The sequence below is a fragment of the Pieris rapae genome, chromosome 6 (genome assembly GCF_905147795.1).
Source record: "Pieris rapae chromosome 6, ilPieRapa1.1, whole genome shotgun sequence".
Lineage (NCBI taxonomy): Eukaryota > Metazoa > Arthropoda > Insecta > Lepidoptera > Pieridae > Pieris > Pieris rapae.
In genome coordinates, this window is record NC_059514.1 from 7,774,930 (window position 1) to 7,800,142 (window position 25,213).

Genomic DNA, 25,213 nt, shown 5'->3' on the forward strand with positions numbered 1-25,213 from the left:
GGAATCTGCGCGTACGCAAGGGTAATATAAAATTATGATACCTATATAAAAACATATTAAAAAAATATGGAATCTGCACTTCTCAGGAATCTCTAAAACTTTCTATAGTTTTTTAAATTCCCTATAATCATATGTTTATATTAAATTAAATATTGGATAGAATTTAAGAAGTAAATTGCAGATTGACATTGAATGCGGGTGTTCAATGATCCCCATATAACTAATTTATCAACCCTAGTGTAGTTTTCGTTTGAAATTGGGTTTATCAGTAATCAGACAAATGCACATCTGTAGTAGTTTTTGTTTTTCAAAATATTTTTAGTACTTTTTGAGCACTTATGCCGAGATCTATAGAGCGCACTTTGACTTAGCTCAAACTTTACTAACGAAAAACTTTGCTTAGTGTACACTTAGCATAAACTATAATTTGGTATTTATAGACATTTTAACGGTAAGATAAGGCTAAGCACAAGCTAAGACAGAAAATGACAAAATACAAAGTGATGTTTCATTTCATGGAATACCTTCTTTATTATTCTTTAAAAAAGTATAACAATAACAAATATTTAAACGTCTAAAACGGTACACATTTATTGATATATATTTATTTTATTATTGCAATAACTAGAATTTTACAAGTTTACCTTTAGAAAAATTATTTAAAAGTTAAATGACATAATTACAGAGATGACAATAATTTTTTGTTATGTAGAACGGATCGCATTGTTATGACAACTTGTATTTACAATTCAAAATTTTCAATCGCTTTTTCACTTTTGCTGTTTCTGTTTGTGTGAGCTGTTACAAATGTTTAATTATACTTTAAAACAACGACTGGCTTTGACTTGGACCTGGACCTGGCTTTATCGAATGTGACATAATGGATAATATAGAGAGGGAGTTCTGTCATTAATAGAAAACATTGAAAGGGTAGAAACTGCAGCCAATATTAATCCCCGAATGCCAAAAGTATATGTTCGGAACGAACACAACCAAAATGAAGCTAGGACTACGGTCAAAATTGACAAATACCAGAAATATAAATATTGCTTGTGCTGTACTGCATAATATAGGTATAGAGAGATGGGATGAACACAGAAACAATGAAATATATCCTACCGGTCTAGTATTCCGGCAATCTGCGATTGCCCAATTTAACTACGTTTTTGGTAATAAAGAAAATAAAAAAAACTTATTGTATTTTAATCATTTATTTTCCGATTCTTTTTTTAACTGTAAAACTTCTAATGATAATTTATTTTTTTGTTGAAGAACTTTAACTGAACTATTTCTAACAGATTTTTTAATTTTAAATGTTCCATTTCTATCTCATATCTTCTTTTGTTGTTGTCCAACTCTTGCCACAGCAAGTTTTTTTAAGGTCCTCAAATGAAGGTTTAATTTTTCTGCTTGCTGATTCACTTTTAGTGGTGACTTCAACACTGTTTTCCGTCAACCCAGCTTGTTCAGTCCAGTTGTGGCTTGTTCCCGGCTGATTTACATATTTAAATGTGGCATCTATAGTGGACGCTCTTGCCCTCTTTGGTCTCCAGCTTTCATTATTATTGTCATGATCAGTACCAGCTAAAAAAGTAAACAGTCTAATAAGTAAACATTTAGGAATGTCTTTTATTGGCTAAGATAACCATTTAATTTTTGCCGCGGGCTTATACCTAACTAGTGAATGAAGTGTATGAAGATCTTTGTAATTATCTTACAGCATATTGATATTTATAGATAGTGTATGTTGGTGGATTACTTACAGTATGTGACACGTTACAGTTATTAAATTACTGCACCAACTGTACGAGCAGTTGCCTCTCAAATTCCGAGTAGGGTTTCGGTTTTGCCCATTTTCTGTTCTGCATTTTTTTGTGCGCGAGTCCGGTCCGAGTGAGAATAGCCGTGGTCAGTCGTTTAAGCAGGTACAAAATCCGTTGAGCAAGCAGGGTCGTCAGGTAATAAGAGGTAGAAGATTAAATATCTAAGATATTTATATTTTTAGGCAAACGAAAATAACAGATTTGAAGCGAGTGTTGAAGTTATTTTGAATTTTGTTGTCAACATATGTCACTGCTATAGGGCAGATACGACAAAATAAAAAGTCAAGTAAAAGATATGATGGCAAAGTAAATTTTGGGCCATTGTTTTTGTTAGGCTTATAGTCAAAGATTTTGGTAAGTCGTCGATTTCGTCGACTTGAGATTAAGCTAAGCCAACACTCCGAGAGATTCGTAGTTTGCTCTATAAATACCAAATATGACTTAACTCGAAAGTTTAGTCTGAGCAAAGTGTAAGTGCGCTCTATAGATCTCGGCATTAGTCTCCCAGCCTTCAATTATTAAAACTTCCGTAAAATACGTCTGCGCTAAAAGTTTGCACGAAACATGAATTTTGCGAGATTTTTCACAAAAATATTTGACTTCAATCTTACTACCCGTATACAAATAAATCCTTAAAGACACTAAAATTATATCAAATGCATAAGTAAATTGAAGTATATTTTTATTACATCATAGTTGACTGTATGATATAAATTGACATTATTTCACTACATACGTTCACTGAGACTTTAAGAATAGCTATAAGTACCTATAGACTGAATAAATATAATAAAGTTACAAGCGGTATAAAAGTTTTCAATGTTAAGTAAGACTAATATTTGAATATGCTTAGAAGATACTAGCTAAGATTTATGGCATCATAGCGCAGTGATATTAGCGGAAGTGGATAAATCATACTTTTAAAATAACTCATTTTAACGCGTGCTTCCTATTATTTATACAAATTCTTACAGATTGTGAGGAAAATGTATTTAAAGTGTTTAATATATAATCATACAGTGTTTTTTATAAGTTTTATTTCTGAATATGTCAATCAATTAAGCTGTTTAGTTAAGCATTTGGCTTTCGAAGGTTTTTCCGCGAACAGCTAAATAAAGCTTTTTAAAATTCGAACGTTTTCCACAGCTCTTGGGAAATCGGAAAATCGAGTGAATTTTAATTGACGTCAAGAGTTGAAAGCAATTAACGGATTGGTCCAATATCAAGGACATTATAAAAGCAATAATATAAAAGTATTTGATGTGGTTACATACTTAAGTACAACTGAATTCATAAGCTTAGTACTTTAATTCCAATGAATTAGTAGGTATATTCATAATCAATTAAAAAAGCGTAAAATACTGTCCTATTAAAAATTAAATCCATCAGTTGATCGTCAACATAATTAAAATAATGTCATATTATAAAAAGTCAGTTCCTTAATACATTATTCAATACGCAATGTTCCCACACTAAAGCTGCATAAGGGTGGAATGTTTATGGACGCTTTTGGAACATGTGAATAGTGTGTATGTAGTGTACATAGTGATTATGTAGTGCGGTGTATGGGAACGATGCGGGCGGAACGACCTGTCGACCTACTGCCCACTTGATTACTGCACTGAATCTAGTATAATACAAACAGTAGGTCAATTGAGAAATGGAGCATGGTTATTAGTCTGTCTCTTTGAGACAGGAAAACTATTGCCGAAACTATTAAGTCTGATAAAGCTATAAATATTTATGGTTGATTTTATAAATCTTAAGTAGGTTTTTTATATATTTATAATGAATAAAGTGATAACCACTGCCCATGGACATCGTCGGAAATAATAGGCTGATGAAATTAAAAACGTAAATTGTATTGGAATAAATCTAAGGCGAGAATAAGATTATAAATACATAATTATGAGCAATTCGTAATTTAATTTGTGTCAATTTTTATTATTTCATAAAACCAAATAACCTTGTAATCATATCGCGGATATCATTGTATTTTGCAAAGATAACGCTAGACTTAAAACGCAAAAAGTATCTGAAGGTTACGTTCGTCTAATTAAAATTAAACTTAAATACGTAATAGAATAATACTATAGAAAGTATAAGTGTGTTATTTACTAATATTTAATTTATCGGGTAACATGAGATATTTATATTTATTACTACTTCAGTATAGTTTTTTTTACCAAATTTGATTCTACTTTAATAGTTTTTGGGTTCAAGGACATTTTACACAATTCGATAATAAGTTATTGAAATACTATATAAAAATAAACTGTGGTGTGTAGTGGATTAAATTGGACAAAGGCTGAACAAGAAAATATAATTATGAAAGTTATTCAGGAACGATGAACATATCAAGAAATTCTATGCTTCATCTTGCTTCCGAAATTATATACTCAGTAATATAATATTTTTCTGGTGAAGTCTGGTTAGTAATTTTAAAACGATACTGTTAGTTTTCGCTAGTTTTGTGTAGTTTGTGTTGCCCCCAAATCTGTTTACAGAAATACTGAAAACGAAGTAATAGATGATCCGGTCATCAGTGAGACTAAAATACCACTATAAAAAAAATCTTGCCTGTGCCTAGGGATACAAAAAGGATCTGAATGCCTGCATGTTGCACTAAGGTGTATTTAAAAATTTGCTATCAAACTATTTAATCACCTTCTCAGAAGTTACAGATCACTACCGTGTAATGTTTTGAAGCGAAAGGTGATTCGATTTTTAAGACAAGGTGCATTTATAATGTGGGAGTATAAGACCATAAGTTTTGACGACAATTATAGAATTTCTGTTCTTATTATTATGACATTTGCATGCCTATTGTTATAGGACTATTTCTTCTATTCATTCTCAAACTTACCATACGGAAAGCTTGGCATTTGATCGCAGTATGGGCACGTTGACGACTTACCTGTAACAAGAAAATAACATTTTTATTTATTAGTTTATAAAAACACTCCTGCCTTAACAGGTGACCCTAAATTGACACGAGGGAACAATATTAATATACTTTACAGATAAAACAAAAAAAAAACAAACATTGGCACTTATAAATAATATATTTTTTGCCAGCAGCAACGGACAATGAAAAAGGTCCGTTAACCTATGTATTTCGTTAAGTAAATTAATTTACCGAATACTATGCGCCCTTGGCAGTAGGTACTAGCTGAGGGCATATGAAGTAACGGCGGAGGATGTCACTTTGTGACGTACCCATCAGGCACATTGAAGCTAATGCAATGAAGTACTGCCGAATTACTGTCTTTGCCATGTACAACTTTATTAAGTACATCACAAGCGCGAATTCTCGACGTACTCTTTGCCTTTAGAACCAAGAATAATGTTGGATACATGTGTGGATAAAAATACATATAACAAAGGAACTAAGGTCTTATACTCGTAACAAATACTCAAATTTATTATTGCATATCAACAATTTACGATAGCGTGGTGGAAACAAAAACTAGACATAGTTTTTCTGTATATCAAGATGTCGAACTAATTTAAAACTTAAATTCAAAGAACGATACATAACATAAAATTGTAATTACATATTAATTGGCAAATGTATTTTGCATTGCAGTTTCCAGACGCCCACATACAAATACTAGAAGAGTAAAGTTGATAAACAATTAAGTTAAAATAAAATTAGCTTCAGTGTGTAAAATTAGCACAAGGTTTGTTCAACATTTCTAAAAACATATCTACATGGTTTTCAAAAAGTTGATCAAATATTCATACTATTAGTAAAAAATTCTGAATAGTTAGAACTGATGTAGCGTTTTCGTGCAGTTTACGAATACTTTTCAAAATTCAGCGTAATTAATGATAGCGAATTTAGTATACGTCCGTTTTTAGTTTCAAATACGCCCTTCTCAAATTTTCCGTTTTAAAATATCTCGGAATATTCTAATACTATAAGTAGATTTAACATAGTTATTATTATGGGTATACAATTATTATAATTACAGATACATTTTCATGGTTATAAGATATTTACTATCTGAATTGAAGTGAGCAATTAATAGAATCGAAATATTGTTGGCACGAATATTGTTATTATGAAAAACATATATCAATTTGATATCAATTCGCAATGAATACGTGCAAATGAACGTTGTTATTGTCGATAAATAATTCAACACGTGAATTTCACTGCCCAAAATAGTTTATAAGCTATTAAATTCGATTTCGGTCATTCGAAAAAGGTGCGTTTCGTTTCTTAAAATTCAGGCAGTGTGTGTCAATGGAGCCTCCATCCCGTTGGCCTTATGTTTCTTTAAAAAAAATCGCATATTCTATATATACACGGAGTTAGAATCCGTGCGAAATGATAATTGTTTCGGATGAAAAACGGAAAAAACCTTATGAGTTTAGTCCGTGCTTCCGTTCTCAAAACTCAAGCAAATGCGAATTATAAAATTTAATAGAAATATGTACAGATTTGCTGTGGTAATTAAATTAGTCTTGTTTCGTAAATTATCAAGAAATAATCATAGCTATATACCGCGCATATTTTTATGTAAGATGCGTCTTTATAAGCTATCAAGTTATGTTAATATTGTTTATGATGTTAATGCGAAGAAAGGTTTATTATAAAATAAAAGGCAAGAGCTGTGTAAGATTGAGAGATGTAGCGAAAGACTGAGAAGAATTAACCACATAGAAGATTCACTAATCTACAAGTATGGACGGTAGGGACTGGTAGATCCTTTTCATACAATCCAGGATCAAAATAGTCTCAAAACAGACACTACCACCATTGTTAAATGTCTATGTTCTATACTGAGATTTCGTAGCACGCCTTGCTATTTTTTTTATCAGCGTTAGAGAGAACTATAACATACCGATATGACGTACGAAATCGTATCGAATCGTAGCAAATATAGGGAAAAGTATTTTGTCGAAAACTTTGTAGGCTTATATCCACAATGTAACTTCTTAGAAAATTTGTAATTTAACACCCATAAAGGGTGAGTTTCTGTGAATTTAATCAATAATGACATGTATTAATGTTAGGGGCAAACGGGCAGAACGACCATCGTATGTCAACATCGCTATAAATACGTTAACACGAGTTTAATGGGTTGTGAATTCCTTGCTGAAAACTACCTGTGTTTGTCATTTTAGGTTGTCTGGAAACTTCTTTAAGCTTTAAGACCCCATTTTGATCATTGGTCTTCTTTAATTTTCAAGTTTTCTAATATATATTTGTATAATTTTTCATGTTAATCAAGTATTATTATATTATATAGACTAACTTTAAAATTTACGACTTTGTTGAACAGTCCAAGACATAGACTTATATATAGGATTTGATACAGATGTTGACGAATCTATTAAACGAAGAGCAATGTTGGCCTAGTGGCTTTAGCGTGCTACTCTCAACCCTGAGGTCGTCAGTTGGATACCCGGCTAAGCACCAATGGACTTTCTTCCTATGTGCGCGTTTTTAATTCGAACAGCTAAGACAAACAACGTAAGGAAGCCAGCTAACCTTATACCCAAAACGTCGACGGCGTATGACAAGCTAGAGCTAATCACCTACTTCCTATAAGATATACAAATGATCATGAATTTGATACATAAATCTAATGCCCAGACCTCAAAAGGTTTTAAACCACTGATTGTATTAAACGAAACGTGCTTTTTAAGTTAAATATTCTAATAATTTAGCGCTACTGACTTACCCATCAATCCATACATGCATTTTCACGATAGTTAAAATATCTATTTTTACAATAAGCGTATAGCATAATTATTTAATGTTTAAATGCTTCACTGGTAGGGGTTAGTTAGATCGATGTTTTAAGGCCAATAAATACAAGAATTTTAATTAATTAAAACGCAAAAAGTTACTGTTTTTATTACAAACTAGCGGAACCGACAGACGTTGTCCTGTCTTAACTCTGAATATTGATTTCGAATTCGTATGACTAAAAATGTTTCAGAAACAAAGTGTTTATTATTATAAGGCTTTATTATATATACAACATTCTTTGTTTTCAGGACATTCTGGCAATGCAGCACACATTATGTTACTGTTCAAACGCCATACGGTTACATGCAAAATTTTTAATTGTAAAAGCGATATGCACTGACAAAATTTATTCTATTGTAACAGAAGACAGGATTACTTAATATTGAGGAGAATTCTGAAATTTTCTAAAGTTCCGCGCAATTTTCTTATTTTTTTCTTTTATAAGAACCTTCACCTGACAATTACAAAAAAATAATTAAATTTTAATCATTTCGGTGCAGCCGGTTACGCGTGATGCTGTGTCCATAAGGAAATAGGGATTCATTTCTAGATCTATAGATTATCATATTTTTGTATGCAAGTGCATGACGATTATAAGTATATTTTTAGTTTTCTTTATTTAGTCATACATCAAGTGGCGTTTATCGTATACGACTCTTAGAAAAAATGTGATAATGACGTCGATTGTAGTGGAAATTCTTTATTAAAATGTTTAAGGAAAAAGCGCGTCAATCGACATTGGACTATACAGAGGCCTTCATAAAAAGTTAACGATAGCATAAGCGATTTAACAAGTGGTGTAAAGATTTAAATCTATGATTATTGTCAGCTATTTTCACCAAAATATATATAAATAAAGGCAAACCGTCATTTACAATGCTTCCCATTTATTTACACCAGGCCCTGAATTAAGTATCTTCTTACGCCATTTTGTATTTAAAAATTATAATCTAGTTTTTTAGATAACAATAATTAAACAATTCAGTATATATGACAACAATAATAGTTAATAAATATAATTATTATAGTTGGTAATTTAAGAGTTAAAAAATGCTTATGAAGTTATAAAAAAAGTTTGAATAACATTATTTTATTTCAATTATGTAGAGATAAAATATAAATAATATATTATAATATAAAAGACAACTCTGGTTATATATCGATCTACAAGTTTTTAACTTATTATTACGCCATCGTGGGCATAACCTAGTTAAAAATACGAATGTATCCAGTCATAGGAACGAATCAGGGGAGACATCAGAAGGGACTCGCTTCACTAAATATTACTTTAACTTTTTAAAATAGAACAATCAGGAACAATAAACACTTAAGCGGCGTTCAAGCACTCGATGTAACACAAATAAATCTAGTACATTTATCGAACAGCGAAGTTTAGTTTGGATATTGGACTAATTTCTGTCGATTTCATTAAGTATTTTGTATGAAAGTATCGTATCTTTCTCAGCGTGAGACGAGATATATAGGTATTAAAAATAAAATAAAATAAGACGCAATTATTGCGCAATTCCCGTTTTATTTATATAGATTAGCATAAAAGAAGACAATTTATTAGATAGAAATATTTTGGTGGCATAAAAGCCTGTCATAATAATATTAAAAAAATGTCGAGTCTCTTTGTCTTTAGGCGTATATATAGGGGAAGCGGGGTTAATTTGATCTAGCCCAACCCATTGTCTATTATATTATTATATTTATTTAGGATCTATTCGAAGTGTTACACACATTAATTATTCAAAAAATGGTTAAATTAATATTTTAACAAAATCAATGTCGAAATCAAGAAATTCTTCCTTCATTACCAACACCTGTATCAGGCTATCAAGTTCCCAGTTAAAATTGCAATTTAAGATATCGGATTAGCCACTCCATCTCAGAGTTTATTCTAAATGAAAATGGTTTTCCATTTTCCTGTTTCACTACGGATAGGATTTCCTGACTCACTCGAGGTGACGTCATTGTTTTTATCTTTCTGTAACCTATCACTTTAAAGATATAGTGCAAAACAATGATTGTATTATTCATAAATCTAGTTTGAACGAGTTAATAAAATTATCGTCACTTTTATATGTAATATGAAATTAATAAAACAAAATTCAGTATTTAAAATCTTAAAACTAAAATACATAATAAATAACAATATTTTTCTGTTGAACACTATTTGCTAACATAATTTCATAACATACATTCACAAGAGTTGCTTGCTATATTGTTAGTTATAAGATTTAGGCATATAAGTTTAAATTTTTAATGTTTTTATGTAGGATAATTGGTGTGGGAGTTATTTTGGAGTTCTATCGAATTAGTAGTAATTGTTAAAGTAGAATAATGTAGTAGAAATAAATAATAATACTTTTTTTATTTTGGATAGGATTTAGAGAAGAAATAGATTAATAACCCAGTTTAAGAGCTTGTATGAAAGTTTCGTAATTTCACACAATGAGTAGAGGCGACGAGAATCTAGAGAAGCTAATCATGTTTGTAAACGCTAAAGGCAAAAGATCGAGTGGACGTACGCTACCGAAATGGACTGATCAATTCAAAGATTCGTCGTCTTCAAAATCATACGCCGTGTAAAAGCGCTGGATCGAAATCGTTGGGGGAAAATTATTCAGATTTTACCATGCAGCTGACCAAGATATTAAACTTTGTGTATCAAAGTGATCGCAACGTTTTGTATTCGATTTCGATGAAGTTCTCTCAATATCCGTAGCGCTGATGTACTTGGAATTGCGCAGCACCAATGCAATATTGACGCCGGGAGTTACGCGGATATGTCTAAACCCGACACTAAAAATGTAGTCAAACGAAACTAATTCTTAAATAGATATAAATAAATAAAAATAATGAATAAAAAAGTGTTTATTCATTTTTAGTAGGTACATTTTCATTCCTAGGTGTAAGATTTGGAAAAAATACCTGTGTCACTGATCTCAGCTCTTCCATGTAACCCAAACTTAATTCTTAATTCCTTAACATAATTACATTATTTAACCTTATTTTATTTATCTTTTTTCAAATCGTTATCAACACACCTGAGTGCATGAGTGGGTGCAAATGTGTGAGTGAGTGAATGAGTGAGTCAGTGCGTGAACGAGTAGGTAAAGTAGATTTGATAAGAATGACTAGAAGATTTAAAAGAACGGCGAATCTATTGAAACAAAAGAATTAATGTTTTTTTCCGACCGGTTCCACAATGTGGTTATTATTAACTAAAAGGTAACCAACCATAAGGAACAACTTACATACACTTTCACCAAACACTGGCATTTATGTAAATTTTTAAATGTATCAAATGCCTTAAGTTCGTAATAGGTAAATTCTATACCTAGATATATATTTTTTAGGATAATACTTGTAGTATATTTACGTATTCTATCGACTGTCAAATTAGAGTGTCCTGCTTATCGTCAAAATTAGCATTATCCAAGCATATTTTAAACAGTTACAGTCTAAAAATACCAGCGCACTATACGTTTTATATTTAACGATGAAAGCGTGTGCGCGCATCTTGAATTTGTCACACGAGTAGTAAAATAGTAATTCGATGTGCGCAGTAATTTATGTAGAGCTTTCAGTAAACAATGGCATATGTACATCGAATTTGCCTTTAATAATTTAATGGCTAATTAAGTACCTAGTCAAGTAAGAGCTAATAGCAAACTTGAAGCATATTCCAGTCAAGTAAATGAAAGCACATTTTAAAACGAGCAGGTCTCTTTTAGTAAAATAGGTGTTTATCCATTTTCTTTACTAACTTACCGAGAAAAGGAAATTCAATGAAAAGGAGTAAAGCTAACAGAGATCCTCGTATATCAAATTCAGTAGGTTTTTGACAGAAGTCGGAAGTCATACAAAGCGATAAATCTGAGACAGCGTTGAGACGGACTCCCGGACGTCAGAAATGTATTGTCGCGTTCCTAAACCTTTACTTACCCTAAGCGAAGCGCGAAGCGTAAAAAGTTCTGATAATAAAACTAACGACTGCCGCGATGCAAAATCCAGCATACCTGCATACATGTTTTATAGTGAACAAACACAGTCGTGTTCCGGAAATATAAGAAAAAACACAAAATCTTAATTTATCTGTATGCAGAGGTTTTATTTTAATATTAGTATTATGTTTGGGTGTTAGTATAAACTTAATGTAATTGGCATTGAAGTAATATTTGGCGTAATTAATGGCAATGGCATATAAGATTAGAATGGAAGCTGAGAATGTTTGCGGATGTGTTTGCGAGGTCGCTGTAGCTTATGCTTAAACTATACTACAGGCCGTTCAAGTATTCAGCCCCTCTTCCCCTTCTTAGCAATAGTAAGCAAAGCTCATAATGTATTTTTCATAGACAATATGTGGGTTGCCATGTGTGTCAAAATAAACAATTACTGCTAACGTAATCACCAACTACATCCCCCTACGCTCCATGTTATCAAAAATAAGAAAAGCAACCTCTTATAGTGCTTGCGCAATACTTGAACGCTCCAATTAGTTTTGTTATAGATATACATAGTTAATATACGTATAATATCAGTGAATTTAAATATTGGATTTCTATTAATGAATTTATGGCTAAAATGAGTTAAATATTGTTTTTAAACAACAAAAATTATTACGACTGACAGAATCAATACAATGGAATAATATTACCAGCCATTTTAAATGACGCGCATACAAACAATGACCCACGTTACCCAAGTAAAATTACGTAAACTGCTGACGTACTTAATCTCGATACAAACTTTAAATGCTTCAAGCATTACATTTTTAGTTAAATTTTAATAAAAACATAGTCACGCTTAACGTCACGTTTTCTTAATAAACATATAAAGGTGTATTTGAACGACTATATACATATTCATATACTATAATCATGTAATAGGTATTGAATGTTTTGTTCTTATCACCTAACATTTAAATATGGCAATTTATTGACTATACAGTTACGTTTATGAATAATGAAAGGAAGACGATAGACGCAAGACGAAACGTTTCGTTCGATTGTGATTGGTCAAAATATTATGTTTGATATGACGTATCATGTCGCGTGTCATGACTAGAGATGCTCTTGGGTAACCCAAGTTGGACGAAACGAGTCGTCTTTTTTCATCGTCAACTTTTACTAAGATATAAGCGAAAGTGATTATCTGTTAAGGATTTTTACAAATTGATAATGCTATTGAATAGTTCTAAAAATGCTCATGCGTTTACGAGATTAATATAGCAATGAATTTCTGTTCGTTTGTTCGTTTGGCGAATTTTGATCTGGAAATATTTTTGTGGAAGTTTGGAAAAGTCAGAATACAAATAAAAATAGTTTAATTTTCCAATACAACTCGGTTCTACCTCCATAATCTTTGACGTCTTTGTTTTTAAAGAATTAAAAATAAATGTATTTATATTTCAATCTGCTTCGCGTGTGCATTCTTAAACCTTTTCTAAACGCCGAGTATTTGTGTTTTCATGTAGATTCAAGAATTATCTAGATTAAAAATTAAGTACATGACAATATTGTATTTTAAGACATATTCATATACATAGACATATTCCTTTAATAAAATATAAAACAGCTACCAAATTGTGCCTGATGTCGCCAATTGAATAATGAACAATACTAAATGCATAAAGAAACAGTTTTAATACAAGAAAAAGTACCAAATATGCATTTAGTATTTTTCATACCATTAATTAGAATTCCGACCAAATTGTCGGTATTTGACGGTCAATGGAATTGTACTCACACGTGATAAAGTGGATAATAATCGTTTAAGATACTTAAACCAACACTTAAATTGGACAATAAAGTCAGCAATTTCTTACTTCTGAAATTTTGTTTAATTTTTGATCTGCAGCGGTTATAGGTCCATATATGTAATTGCATTGCTATCAAAGAAAAAATAATAAATCAATATCATATGTACAAAAAGGTATGGTGCTGTCAGGTAAGGTACCCGACTGATATTTTGAATTTAAACACATATATATAGATATATGTCTTATTTAGAAGAAAAAACATCTAACATGCAATAAATACACAAAATTATTTCTACTGTTAGTTGTTATTAGGTGCAAAAACTACTTGAGTGCACGATACTCACCGACGTTGGAGTGGTAATCGTGAAGCGGATATAATGGATAATCACCTAGTTTCAACAGGTATGTAGATAGCAGTACAGCATCAGGCGGATCCTGGCCGTGATGCTGGGCAGCCGGCCTCATCAGGGAGCTTATAGAAAAGTCAGTGGTTCGACTCTCGCACCATCCGTTGACGTTGCACAACTTACACTCCTTCATTGTAAATAAAACTATCCGTTTTTTTTGTACTCGGTTTGTACTTGGTAAATCACATAGAAAAATATCCAAATACACACATCACAGGAGATATCACAGCATAGTTCTTCACTGTACCGGTCTATACACTATAAAGGCACTAAGTATTCAGTCGATAACCTAAAAAAGAAACGTCACTGATTTTTTTTCGGCTTCAATGTTTAAACTAATGAAGGGATAGCTGAAAGTGCTTTCGCCTATCCCTTTATATGTGTAAGTGTCTATCTATATACACTCACACATATATTGTTCATTAGTATCACTTCACGCCCGTCTAACACGTAGGTATTTTTTCTAAACTACCAATCCTAATAGTAACTTGTTAAAGTTCATAGACAACAACGCGAAAAATGGCCAAGATTCTGGGATAATTTTTAGCGCGAAACCATCTGTCAAACGGTGATAGTATTTGAAAGCATAATACACTTGTCTTCAGATCAAACGCGCCTTACGAGGTTGGTTACCGCATAAACTATCACACGCACATCCGTTACAAATAATTAGAACACTTTTTGACTTATTGATAAAAACTTACTCTCTTGCTATGTAACTCCCAAGTTAGTAGTTATCTAAATTTCGATAGCAGTGATGTTCCAACCCTTGGGACGCGGAAAACAAAATCTCATTATTAAGATCGGCATCCTACTACACCGGTATCGCTATTATAAGTGACAGAGCAAGGTCAATTTTCGCGTTTGCTAACATTTGTCTCTCAATTCAAATTCAATACTACTAAAATATCTGTTTCATTCTATGCACTCTAACTAACAAATGTATTAGAAATAGAACAGCTGGTGTAGGTTACATCAAATGACTCTTTGTTCCATACAAAACGCCATAAAAACAAACAGAATTCAAATTCGATTGCACAATATAAGCATTTCGATTTATAAATAGATCATCAACATATATGTAAAGTTAGAAATGAAATCGGAAAATCTTGATGTCAGCGAACTGCATTGCGGAGTGTTATTTGATTTTCAAGCAAGCGATTCGCTATTGTTATTTATATTATGTTAATAGTTCTTTCATTTATTCGTTTGCACAACAGTTCAAGATATGTACATAGAAATATGAATTATAAGGCTATGTGTACTAGGATTATAAATATTTCTTATTTCCTTTGATAATAGTATATTACTAAATTTCCAAAACATGCCAATTAGCCGACTGAGTAGTTTTAATTTTTTGTTCGATAGTGATGTTTACACTTTACAGCACAATAAAGTGTAAATCGTAGGAATTAAGAAATATTTATCAAAATGTTTTTGAGCATAAATCTTATTTAAAGCATAATAGAAAGTTGACTATCTCTAGCATTTGTCAAACGGATTACATATAAGTGACAAGCGACATATTTTCTACGTCTTCACTATTCATTCAAAGTGATTTATTTTCGCTTTTATGCTCGTACCATTATCTGTACGTAGAAATTCATAATACATATTTACGAGATACGCTTAACATGTACTTAATGGCATGGTGCAGACGCAATTCTGTATCTACAGTAACTAACAAATACATAGTCTTAAAAAATCCATAGAAAATAAATTTTCATAAAATTTAGTCGTATATGATCCACGGCTTTTATCTCAAATAATGGTTGCAGGTGGAAATAATTAATTGGCATCGCGTCCGTTCTACGGCCGTGATATGAGAACTGGTTAAACTGAACTGAAAAGTTGATAAGTGTATATTAATTTTAAGCTACATTAATAAACATTGATTTTGTAAAACCTATCGATACAATCGTATAAAACATCACAGGCTATTTGTTAACTATAAAGAAGTGTTACATAGGAGAAATAGAATAAAAAAAAAACAAGTCTCAAATTTTAGCAGGCATCGTTATAGTTTTTATTTAATACGCGTACAATTTTTACTGAGCTGCGAACTAACGTCGCAATATGCAAGCGGCCTTGAATCGGAACAAACAAACGTCATATGCACACTCATGTCAAAACGAATCAAAAACTGTTTACATTATATAACATATTTTAAACGGGATATTTTAGATTAAGGGCCTGTTTCACAACGTCCGGATAAGTTCCAAATAAGCTATTTATTACTTATTGGTAGGATAAACAGAATTTTTGCGTTTCACGACTGTCAGATAGCGCTATTGGTCATGAAATGCGAAGTATCTTATTCGGAACTTTTATCTTTCGAATAATTTGTGTTGCATAGCTATTTGGTACTTTATCCATACATTGTGAAACAGCCCTTTTTGAGTTCCTAAATGTACGACTATTTTATTTAGATTTATTAGATATTTAAATTATTGTGTAGTACGTTAGTGACATGCCTTTAAGTTGTGTTAATTTTATCTCGCTTTTATATACGTCAAATAAATACTTATTTGTAGACGTATAACACCTAATATACCCAAGAAATAATCTCCTATTGTATTTAAACACTCACTGCCATAGGTGCGTTCTAGAAATTTTGGACAATAGAAAAGATGTTTGGTTCCTTGTAACGAAGGGTTCTGTAGGTTCTTCCGTGACATAAAAAATGGCCCAAATAATAGGTATACGCACGTGCGTCGACGCAGGGTATCGACAGCTGGCACGACAGCTGGCGGAAGATACCCGCCCCGCGCCCCTTACCTGCTTCACTAATTCGTAATGATCAATATTCAGATATTAAACATACCTGTTATACAAATTTACATCTATTTGAATTTTTAAATGCTCCTGATTATTTAAATTTAGAATATCTAAATCTTTATACGTATATATGTATAACAGGGGCTCATCTGATGTTAAGTAATACCGCCGCTGAATGACCGCATGTACACCGCTCACATTACCAGAAGGTTCGCAAGTGAGTCACCAGCCTTTGAAAATAAATGTCTGTCAAAAGTGCAGAAGGTATAGTTTAAAGAAAGTGTACTTTAAAATGACAAATATTCGTATAATGAGGCAAATTCTGCTGAACAGTTATTTAACCACTTTTATTGCTAAGGTTTGCCTAACTATTATATTTTTCCTGACACGTAACGACATGATTGTTCAAGCCACGAAAGTACATTATTTTCCATAACATTCAGGTTGAGAATGAAGAAGACCGCTTAACCACTAGATTGTAACTGTTTAATAATCAGGACCTGGATGACCGCTCGGTATTTTTTTTTTATAAATCGTGTTTTTTGGAAATTTTATTTAAGTAAGAATTGCATACTAATAAAATTATGAAATATGAATATAATTATCGAATAAAGATAATTATATTCATATTTAAGTTTTTATTTGACTGACATCTTTAAACGAGCAATTCTATGTTTAAGTTGATAACACACAAATAAAATGACATTTTCTAGAAATTATTCCTAGCTAAATCGATTTATCGCCCCCGAAACCCTCTGTATACTAAATTTCATGAAAATTGTTGGAGCCGATTCCGAGATTCCAATTATAATATATATACAAGAATTGCTCGTTTAAAGATATATAAGATAAGATAAGATAAAAAATGGCAACATTTTAAAACACATGCGCAGGTATTTTTAATGACAGCAATTGTATAGAAATTTAAACTTGTTATGTTTGTTAATTTACGTTTACTGTCATAGTTAGAACTCTTTTGGCAGTGGTACTTGGCGGGAGCCCAGAAATACACACCGATGTTCAATGCAGTATATTGTTTTATTAGTATACGTTGCATAATATTACTTATAATGTTTTGATTTTAAAATAATAAGTCTTTAATTTCTTGCCTGCTGTTGTACTTTTTTTTTATTGTCATATAGAATTAATTAGTCAGAATGTAGATTACATGTTAATAAATTACGTAAACATAATACATATTTGCAACTCCCATTTTTGAAGATTGTAATAAACCTGTGTTAAAGTGAGAGTTTTATCACAGATTTCAATTATCACCACCGATTACCGTATCAAGAATGATAATGCGATAAGCAAAATTTCCTTTCTATTTTAAATTGTTTATTATAATTTTCCTTACTTTAGAACTTGATTTTTAAGCTTGTCAAAAATGAGTTTTTAAAAAGATTTACGTCTAAATTTAACATTTACTTATATCCCGAAGGAATTTAGTTTAATATTAACTAAGTATAAAAACTATTTTAAGTCATACAAGTATCATTTTCAGCATGGAGTACATGTTGCGCAAGAGTCTTAAATAACTTACATAAGCAAAGCTTGCACAAACCCACTTAAGAAGCTCAAGTAATTGTAACTGAAAGATAGGTTTGAATTTGTGTACTTAAATAGTTGATCACATACTTGATGATGATGACTCACAGACTTCATGATTTTCCTACATTCAGATATTTGTTTGTTGTATAAATGTTCGATATAAGACCTTAACAACCCTTTATACCCATTTCCAATATTAGGTTTTCCCTAGCAGGATATTTCTTTCAGGCAATCTTAGGCTGAGGCCTACAGAAGTACAACGGTCTAAACTGGTTTTAACTGTTTTAATACTTTTTAATTCACACGTCTCCACATGGGTAACGAACTAATAAGGATTATATACTGTAAAGAGAAAATATTTGTACTTTTATAATTAAAAACATAAAGAAAGATTATTTCCGATTTTAAAACTTCTTTCACAATTTGAATGCTACATTAATTAAACTGACGGGATCTTTTATTCTATAATTAAACTTAGAAAATAAAATAATATTTTGTGTCGGAAAATCAACGTGGACTTATAAAAATAGCTTGTCAGGTTCTAAAAGAAGTTAGTACCGTCTTCTATTAGACATACCTACTCAATTTTTTTCGTGCCTCACAGTATGTGGGTCATCACGATTCTATTGTTCATCTCTGATACTTTTGATTTATTCCTTCCTAATGCTTTCTAATCATGTCTTCCGTTATGTGTTCTCGTTAAGATAATGTATTGAATTAAACTACATAGCGCTTTTAAAGGTCGTGATTTCATACGAATTTAATAAATATTCAATAAAAGTAGAGCTTTCATCGTAGCTGACACCACACCACCTTTTTTAATATTCCTTACTAAGGTATATAATAATATATAAATAATAGTGGTATGTATATATAAACTGGAGATTACAATTGAAGTATTAAAAATTATTGCCACGTTGGCATCTTGCTCGTGTTTTTACCAATTTTAGAAGTTGTATTTGTAAAATTAAATCTTATTATTAAACGAACGAAATACTTTTCTCTTTTATCATTTATAAAAAGTTCGTTCAACAAGTACATATTATTTAGTTTTTAATAATATAGATGTATAATTTAGTACAATTAAATAGAAAACTCTCTCTTCCGCTTATCTCAGTAGCTTAATCTATGGACAATTTATTTATAATCTGTGTAACTGATATTCGTATCTGTGAAATTTTGCTAGCAAAGGGCCGGAGGGCTGGTGAAAGCAGGCCTTTCACTTCGCGTAAACTAATAAGTAGGTATTCAAATGATTATATATCTTGTTTATCTTATTTCTTGAGCACGAATACTTTCAATACAACTCATCTTTAATTTTCTCAACTACATTTGAATATTAGGTAGCAAAACCATCCAAATAAGAAATATTTAAATATATATTTTGGATCAGATTAGATTAGATCAGTCTAGATGTTTTAATTATTTTTTGGAAGACATCAATATTTATGTAATTAATTAAGTTATTCGCCTAACTCTGTCATTGTTAGTAGTGTTGTTCTGTATACTTCCTTAGTTCTACTGAGTAATAATTATAAGTCCACTACTATAAAATAACCAATCATCGAGTATGTAATTAATAACATATTTGTTGTGTTTAATAAACGAGAACGAGAAAAATAAAACGATTTATCTTTTCTTACCTACAGTTATCGCGAATTCTCTAATCAAACGTACCTATAAACTGATATGGTTCGGTCGAAATTTGCATATGAATACTACAATTAACACGCAAAAATTTCATTAACATATAATGTGATTTAAACGAGTCAGAGCTTAAAATAATTTTATCCTAGCTAATATTACAAAAGAAGTTTAAAGAAATAAAAACAAAATTGCGACTGCCTCGTGCTCGTGACTATGGCTGTTTTTCTCAACATTGGTTTTACTTTGAAATAAGGCTTATACACTGTATTTAATTATTTTATTAAGTAAATATGTATAAATACCCTAATGATAGCTAAATGTGAAACATCACATACGCCTTTAGTCTTTATCTAGGGCACTAGGTACCGTGGAGATGGCATCAATTGATTATGTTCCAAATCTATAAGTATTTGGTGTACACGAAAATGCCTGCCAATTTAGTATTAAAGATAATGATCTAAATTACAAAAAGTTTGAAGTGTGATGGCTCTACCAAAAGACGCTTCAAAATATATATTTTAATGTAAAACATCCTTATATAATTCGAACAATTAAAAATCAAGGATATATACACGCAATTAAATATTCTACTTTCAAATTGATTTTATAGCTAATTACAATAAGCAAATAGTTGTACGTAAATGAATATATATGGGGTATTTAACAGTTTGTTGACATTTAGAGAATATGGTAAATCGTAATATGACACCAGCGAGCTGTTTCCATTTACGTCACTTATTTGTTAAATCAAAAGCCGGCTGGCGCGACACAATGAACGAAACCCTGAACTCAAAATTTATGTAAAGAAATTGTAAAGTATAAAGATAGATTTGATAAATTATTATAAACTACATGAGATTAATTCCCGATTGAGATGTGACATGTCGAAAACTAGTTAAGGCTGAACTAACCATAAAAAGCAACAGTACTGTTAACATCCATTCATAATAGCAATCCTTGGACACTTAATATAAAACACAGAAAATCCACTTTGTACACATTAACCGGTGTTTCATTGAGGTTATTTCGCGAACGGAAACGCGCGTGTTTACGCTTGGCGGCGCTTTTCAATTTGTACGAAACGACCGCTCGCCTCCGCGGTTGTAAGTCGACTGGCGTAGGGATGGCGATCTGAGATCGATTAATCGAAGAATCGATTTTTCGAGCAGAAAATATCGATTTTTTAAATCGATATGAAGTACTGTGTCGATTCACTGAATCGATATATCACCCTTGAAAATCGACATTCGATTTTTTCTGTTTTGGTATAAACCATACAATTATTTGCATTTAGTTGAATGTGCCTGAATTATAAGAGTGCTGCCGGTTAAAGAGTTAACTACTCATAAACTCGTGAGATGGCTGTATGTTTAGTATCCTTTACTCGCCTCTCTTTAATAAAAAAGTTACGTTTGTAGTCTTTGACTTTATGTATTTATAATCTGTGACGATTGATATTGCATTATTCATTTGTTGTTGTCGTTTAATGAATACTGTTATTAGCGTAATATAAGTATTTTCATGATTGATTTTCATCAGATTTTCATGTAGTGTTTGTTGCGAAATAATAACTAATTGAGAGTAGGTAAGTAAATAAGTAAAGCGCTTCTTATTTTTTACTTTGACGCTATTATTTTCAGTTTGTTCTGTTAGTTGTGATTATCATTTAAATTTACTTTTACACAGGAATAATCAGCATTGAAATAACTAATAAGTAATATGTGGAATTCTTATTGATGGAAGTGTTCATACTTCATTCACGATTACTTTATGTCCAATTATCTATTTAACGTCAAAGCATCAAATTATTCATCTTGTTTACAGAAAAAATAGTAAAGCTCCCATTATCATTTTAAAAATAAACTATCGCTTTTACTCTAATTTTTTTTAATCAAGTAATCGCCAGGCTAGGGATGGCGATTCTTTCCGAAAAATATCAATTTTTAAAGCAATTCGTACCTTTATTAATCGATTCACATTTATTTACCAGTTATAATTCCCAATGCTTAATATTTAAACTTTTAACTCTTACCTTATTTTTTACTTTTTTGCAATCAATAAAAACATTCAGTATATAAATACTTATTTTTTTTTTATAGTTGATCTTATAGTTTGATACGGTAATAAAAATGATTGTTATTTTTGAATTCCCTGATTTTATTGATAAGATATCGTTAATTGCAATATTAATCTTGTTTTTAGTAAAATTGATACAAATTTACATTGTAAACGCAAACTTGAAAAAAAGATCGATTTTTTAAGAATCGATTTTGTAGGCCTCGATTTTTTCGTGAATCGATTCATTAGACTACGATTCGAATCGATTTAAAAATCGATCTTTTTCGTAAAGAATCGCCATCCCTAGACTGGCGTAAAGAAAGCTGTGTGGCGGGGAGGGAGGGTCACCTGCGGGACGGGAGCTTCGAACTACGCAATAAACGCTCGATAGACTTTCTCATTTGGCGCGCCTAACCGTGTGAACGTAAGCTCGTTTTGCAAATGCAATACAAGTTACCAATTCACACAAGCCCTCTTAGATAACATGTGTCCTTCAAGAGCGAAAAGAAAACGCTAATCTATCGCCTTGTATCCGCGAGCACTGTCTGGAGCAGTTTATTTAAGTAAAGCAGAAAAACCACGCGGGAAAAAGCTATACTTTAAAGCTGTTATATCAGGCCATACTTCTGGTACCGAAAGCTCGGCGCTTTCGCATTAATACGATTGAATATTGCGTAAAATGTTAACTTATGTTACATCACGCTGTGAAATGTCAAAATATTGTAATGTAAGAAATTCGTGTCAATATTGACCAAAGATCATATCCCGTAAACCAATAATACAAATATTTTTACACAATAATTTAGTATAACATTAATATAAATTAAATTATTGTATATTAATAAAAGCTAAATAATAATAATAGGAAAAAATTAAAGCATCTATTACGGTAATTACGGTTTTATTACGATTACAAATATGAATAATTAAATGAAATATAGGTTTAAATTATTTTATTGGCTTCACTATTACTGACTTCGGATGTGCAATCAAGTACTACATCACTTACGATAAAGATTCAATGGACCTTACGTCATTTTGTATACAACGTCAATTGATGAAACCAATTAGCTAATGAGAAATATAGCGCAAAAATAGAAAAATTGTTTTTCATGCTTATAATTAAAAAAAAACATTAATGTTTAGACCGCCATCATGTCTAAATGTTTCCAGGTCAACGATTATGGTAAAACAAGGACTGGCAGGAATGGCTGACTTCTTTGACTTTGAACCAATAAGACAATAAGCCGAGAAGTATCACTCCAATGCCACGTTGGAGAGCTAGATAGGTACCGTATGTAAATAAAATCTTAATCTACATCAAAGATACCGTCTACGAAAACAAGTTTACGGTTAAAAAGTGATCACTATACCTTAAGTTTTACACTGTATATGGATTAAATTATTAACGACTTGACCATTAGGACATAAATTACAATTATATATATATATATTCTATTGAGTGTTTTAATGTTATTTTGTGGGCCAAAGTGTCTATAATAATTGCTCGATAGTTACATACATTCGGTAGAATCGAAAGCATTGTTTTTGCATGCACATCGCATATTTGCACATCTTCATAGTAATAAAATCTCTTTTTCTGTCTTTCGTTATTTCTATCTTTTCACTTCATTTGAATATAACGAAAATGATTAATACAATGAAATGTCTGAAAATGAGAAAAAATGAGATAACAATGCAAATGTCTTAAGAAGCATGACAAATTCCAAATTTAAATACTCTTCAAATCTGTAACGGTATTTATGGCTAGCTTAAATTTATTTAAAAAAATGTAGTCCTATGAATGTTTAATTTCTCTTGTAACTAAAAACACAACAAGTTCGTAGTACAAACCATAATTACATGTTAAAGCCACAAATACAATGTAGTTAATGTTACTCCAACAAAGTACACTCCGTTATTAAAAGTTAATTAACTGAATTTACCATTCCTCCTCTCCATACCCAGATAAGGAGCAATAATGTATGGCTGTAGTAAGGCCAGAGGGACCAAATAACGGAAAGAATCTTGTCCACTGTTCTTGTATATAATAAAAAATCGGAGATTTGTAGTTATTGCATCTTATTAATTGTATTTATATTATTATTTGATTATAAGTTAAACATTCCAGGAAAAGACAATTTATTAGCCTGTTCCATTGGGCAGAATAATGTAAAAGTTGAGAACTGTAAAAGAAAAGCAAACCATCATTTTGTTTCAGAATATCGTTATGTTATAACACATTAAAGTTTAAATTAAATAAATACTTTATATTCATTATAATAACTGAAACAGCAAAATTAATTTAGGTCAGATATTACCGCGTCCTTCGTTAGGAGTTTCCGAGTTACCTTTTTATTCTTGGCAGTTTTCAGTTTAATTCTAGATTATTGAACTAAGATATGTTTATCATATGATGTATATATTATATAATAAACAGCCATTTTAGTTATTTTTGTGTCTCGCAGTTTTGTTCCTGATTGACACATTTACACAAACATTTCTTCGGCTCATTATAATATTAAGTATAGAAAGATATTCCGTGTATATCGAATTTGTATCGTTCAAAAAGCGCTTCATCTCTTTAAACTACCAATTAAAATCTCGACCAAAAACGTTGATTGGAAAAAAATGTATGAGACCTATTAGCCGGCGTGGGCCATTGATTTTGACTCCACATACCGAATAAATAAACGTGCCTTCAAAGACATTTATTGAATTATTTCGTAATTATTGCACATTCTCATGATTCCTGGATTGACTTTGAGACGTGCCTTGCATACGAATGTACTTGATATTTGTTTTGCTTGAACAGCTTATGATTAATGAAGCGTATTTGGACTTTACTTAGACTTTGCTTACGTCAAACAAGTGAGGTTTTGCTCTGTGTAATCTGAGAATTTGAATCTTTTAGTCTAAAGGTGGCGACTGACATAAAATTTTCGCTCGATGTGAATATTCGCATGAATATTTGTTCGTCAGCATGCTCACAACACTTGAATATTCGCGAATCGCATATGCTCCATCCCATCCAGTTGCAGTTCATATGGCGGACGTAGAGGTGCTAGCGACTGACTTGCAATGTAAATGTGGGTACTGATCAACGTTACGAGATGTAACATTCACATCGAGCGTATTACGCTTTCGCCGTTAGTTCACTCAAGATGGCCGACGAATTGCAAGAGCGTACTGACCGAATTGCGTAACTCTCAAACGATTCGCCAAAAAACCGACAGCCGGGTAGAGCACTCAAAACGAGCAAGTTTCCCCGTAACACGACGTACTGACTGCACGAATGCTCGCTGTGTAACATGTAAGTTGGTCAGTTTTGTCACCCACCTTTACATTCAAAGGGATTCGCCAAAAAACCGACAGCCGAGTTGAGCGAGAGCGGGTGCTCGGCGCTCGTATC

At 31.6% G+C, this 25,213-nt stretch overlaps 1 protein-coding gene and 1 long non-coding RNA gene across 2 annotated transcripts in view; both read right to left on the reverse strand.

Moving 5' to 3' along the window:
* The window catches only part of LOC110991387, a 142,673-nt gene that overhangs the window by 32,525 nt on the left and 84,935 nt on the right, over window positions 1-25,213 (reverse strand). The gene's annotated exons all lie outside the window — the stretch shown is intronic.
* On the reverse strand, window positions 1,322-2,319 carry LOC123689273. The gene is made up of 2 exons (XR_006750301.1): window positions 1,764-2,319; window positions 1,322-1,584 (listed from the first exon to the last, which is right to left on the reverse strand). It is a non-coding gene; the product is annotated as an uncharacterized LOC123689273 (long non-coding RNA).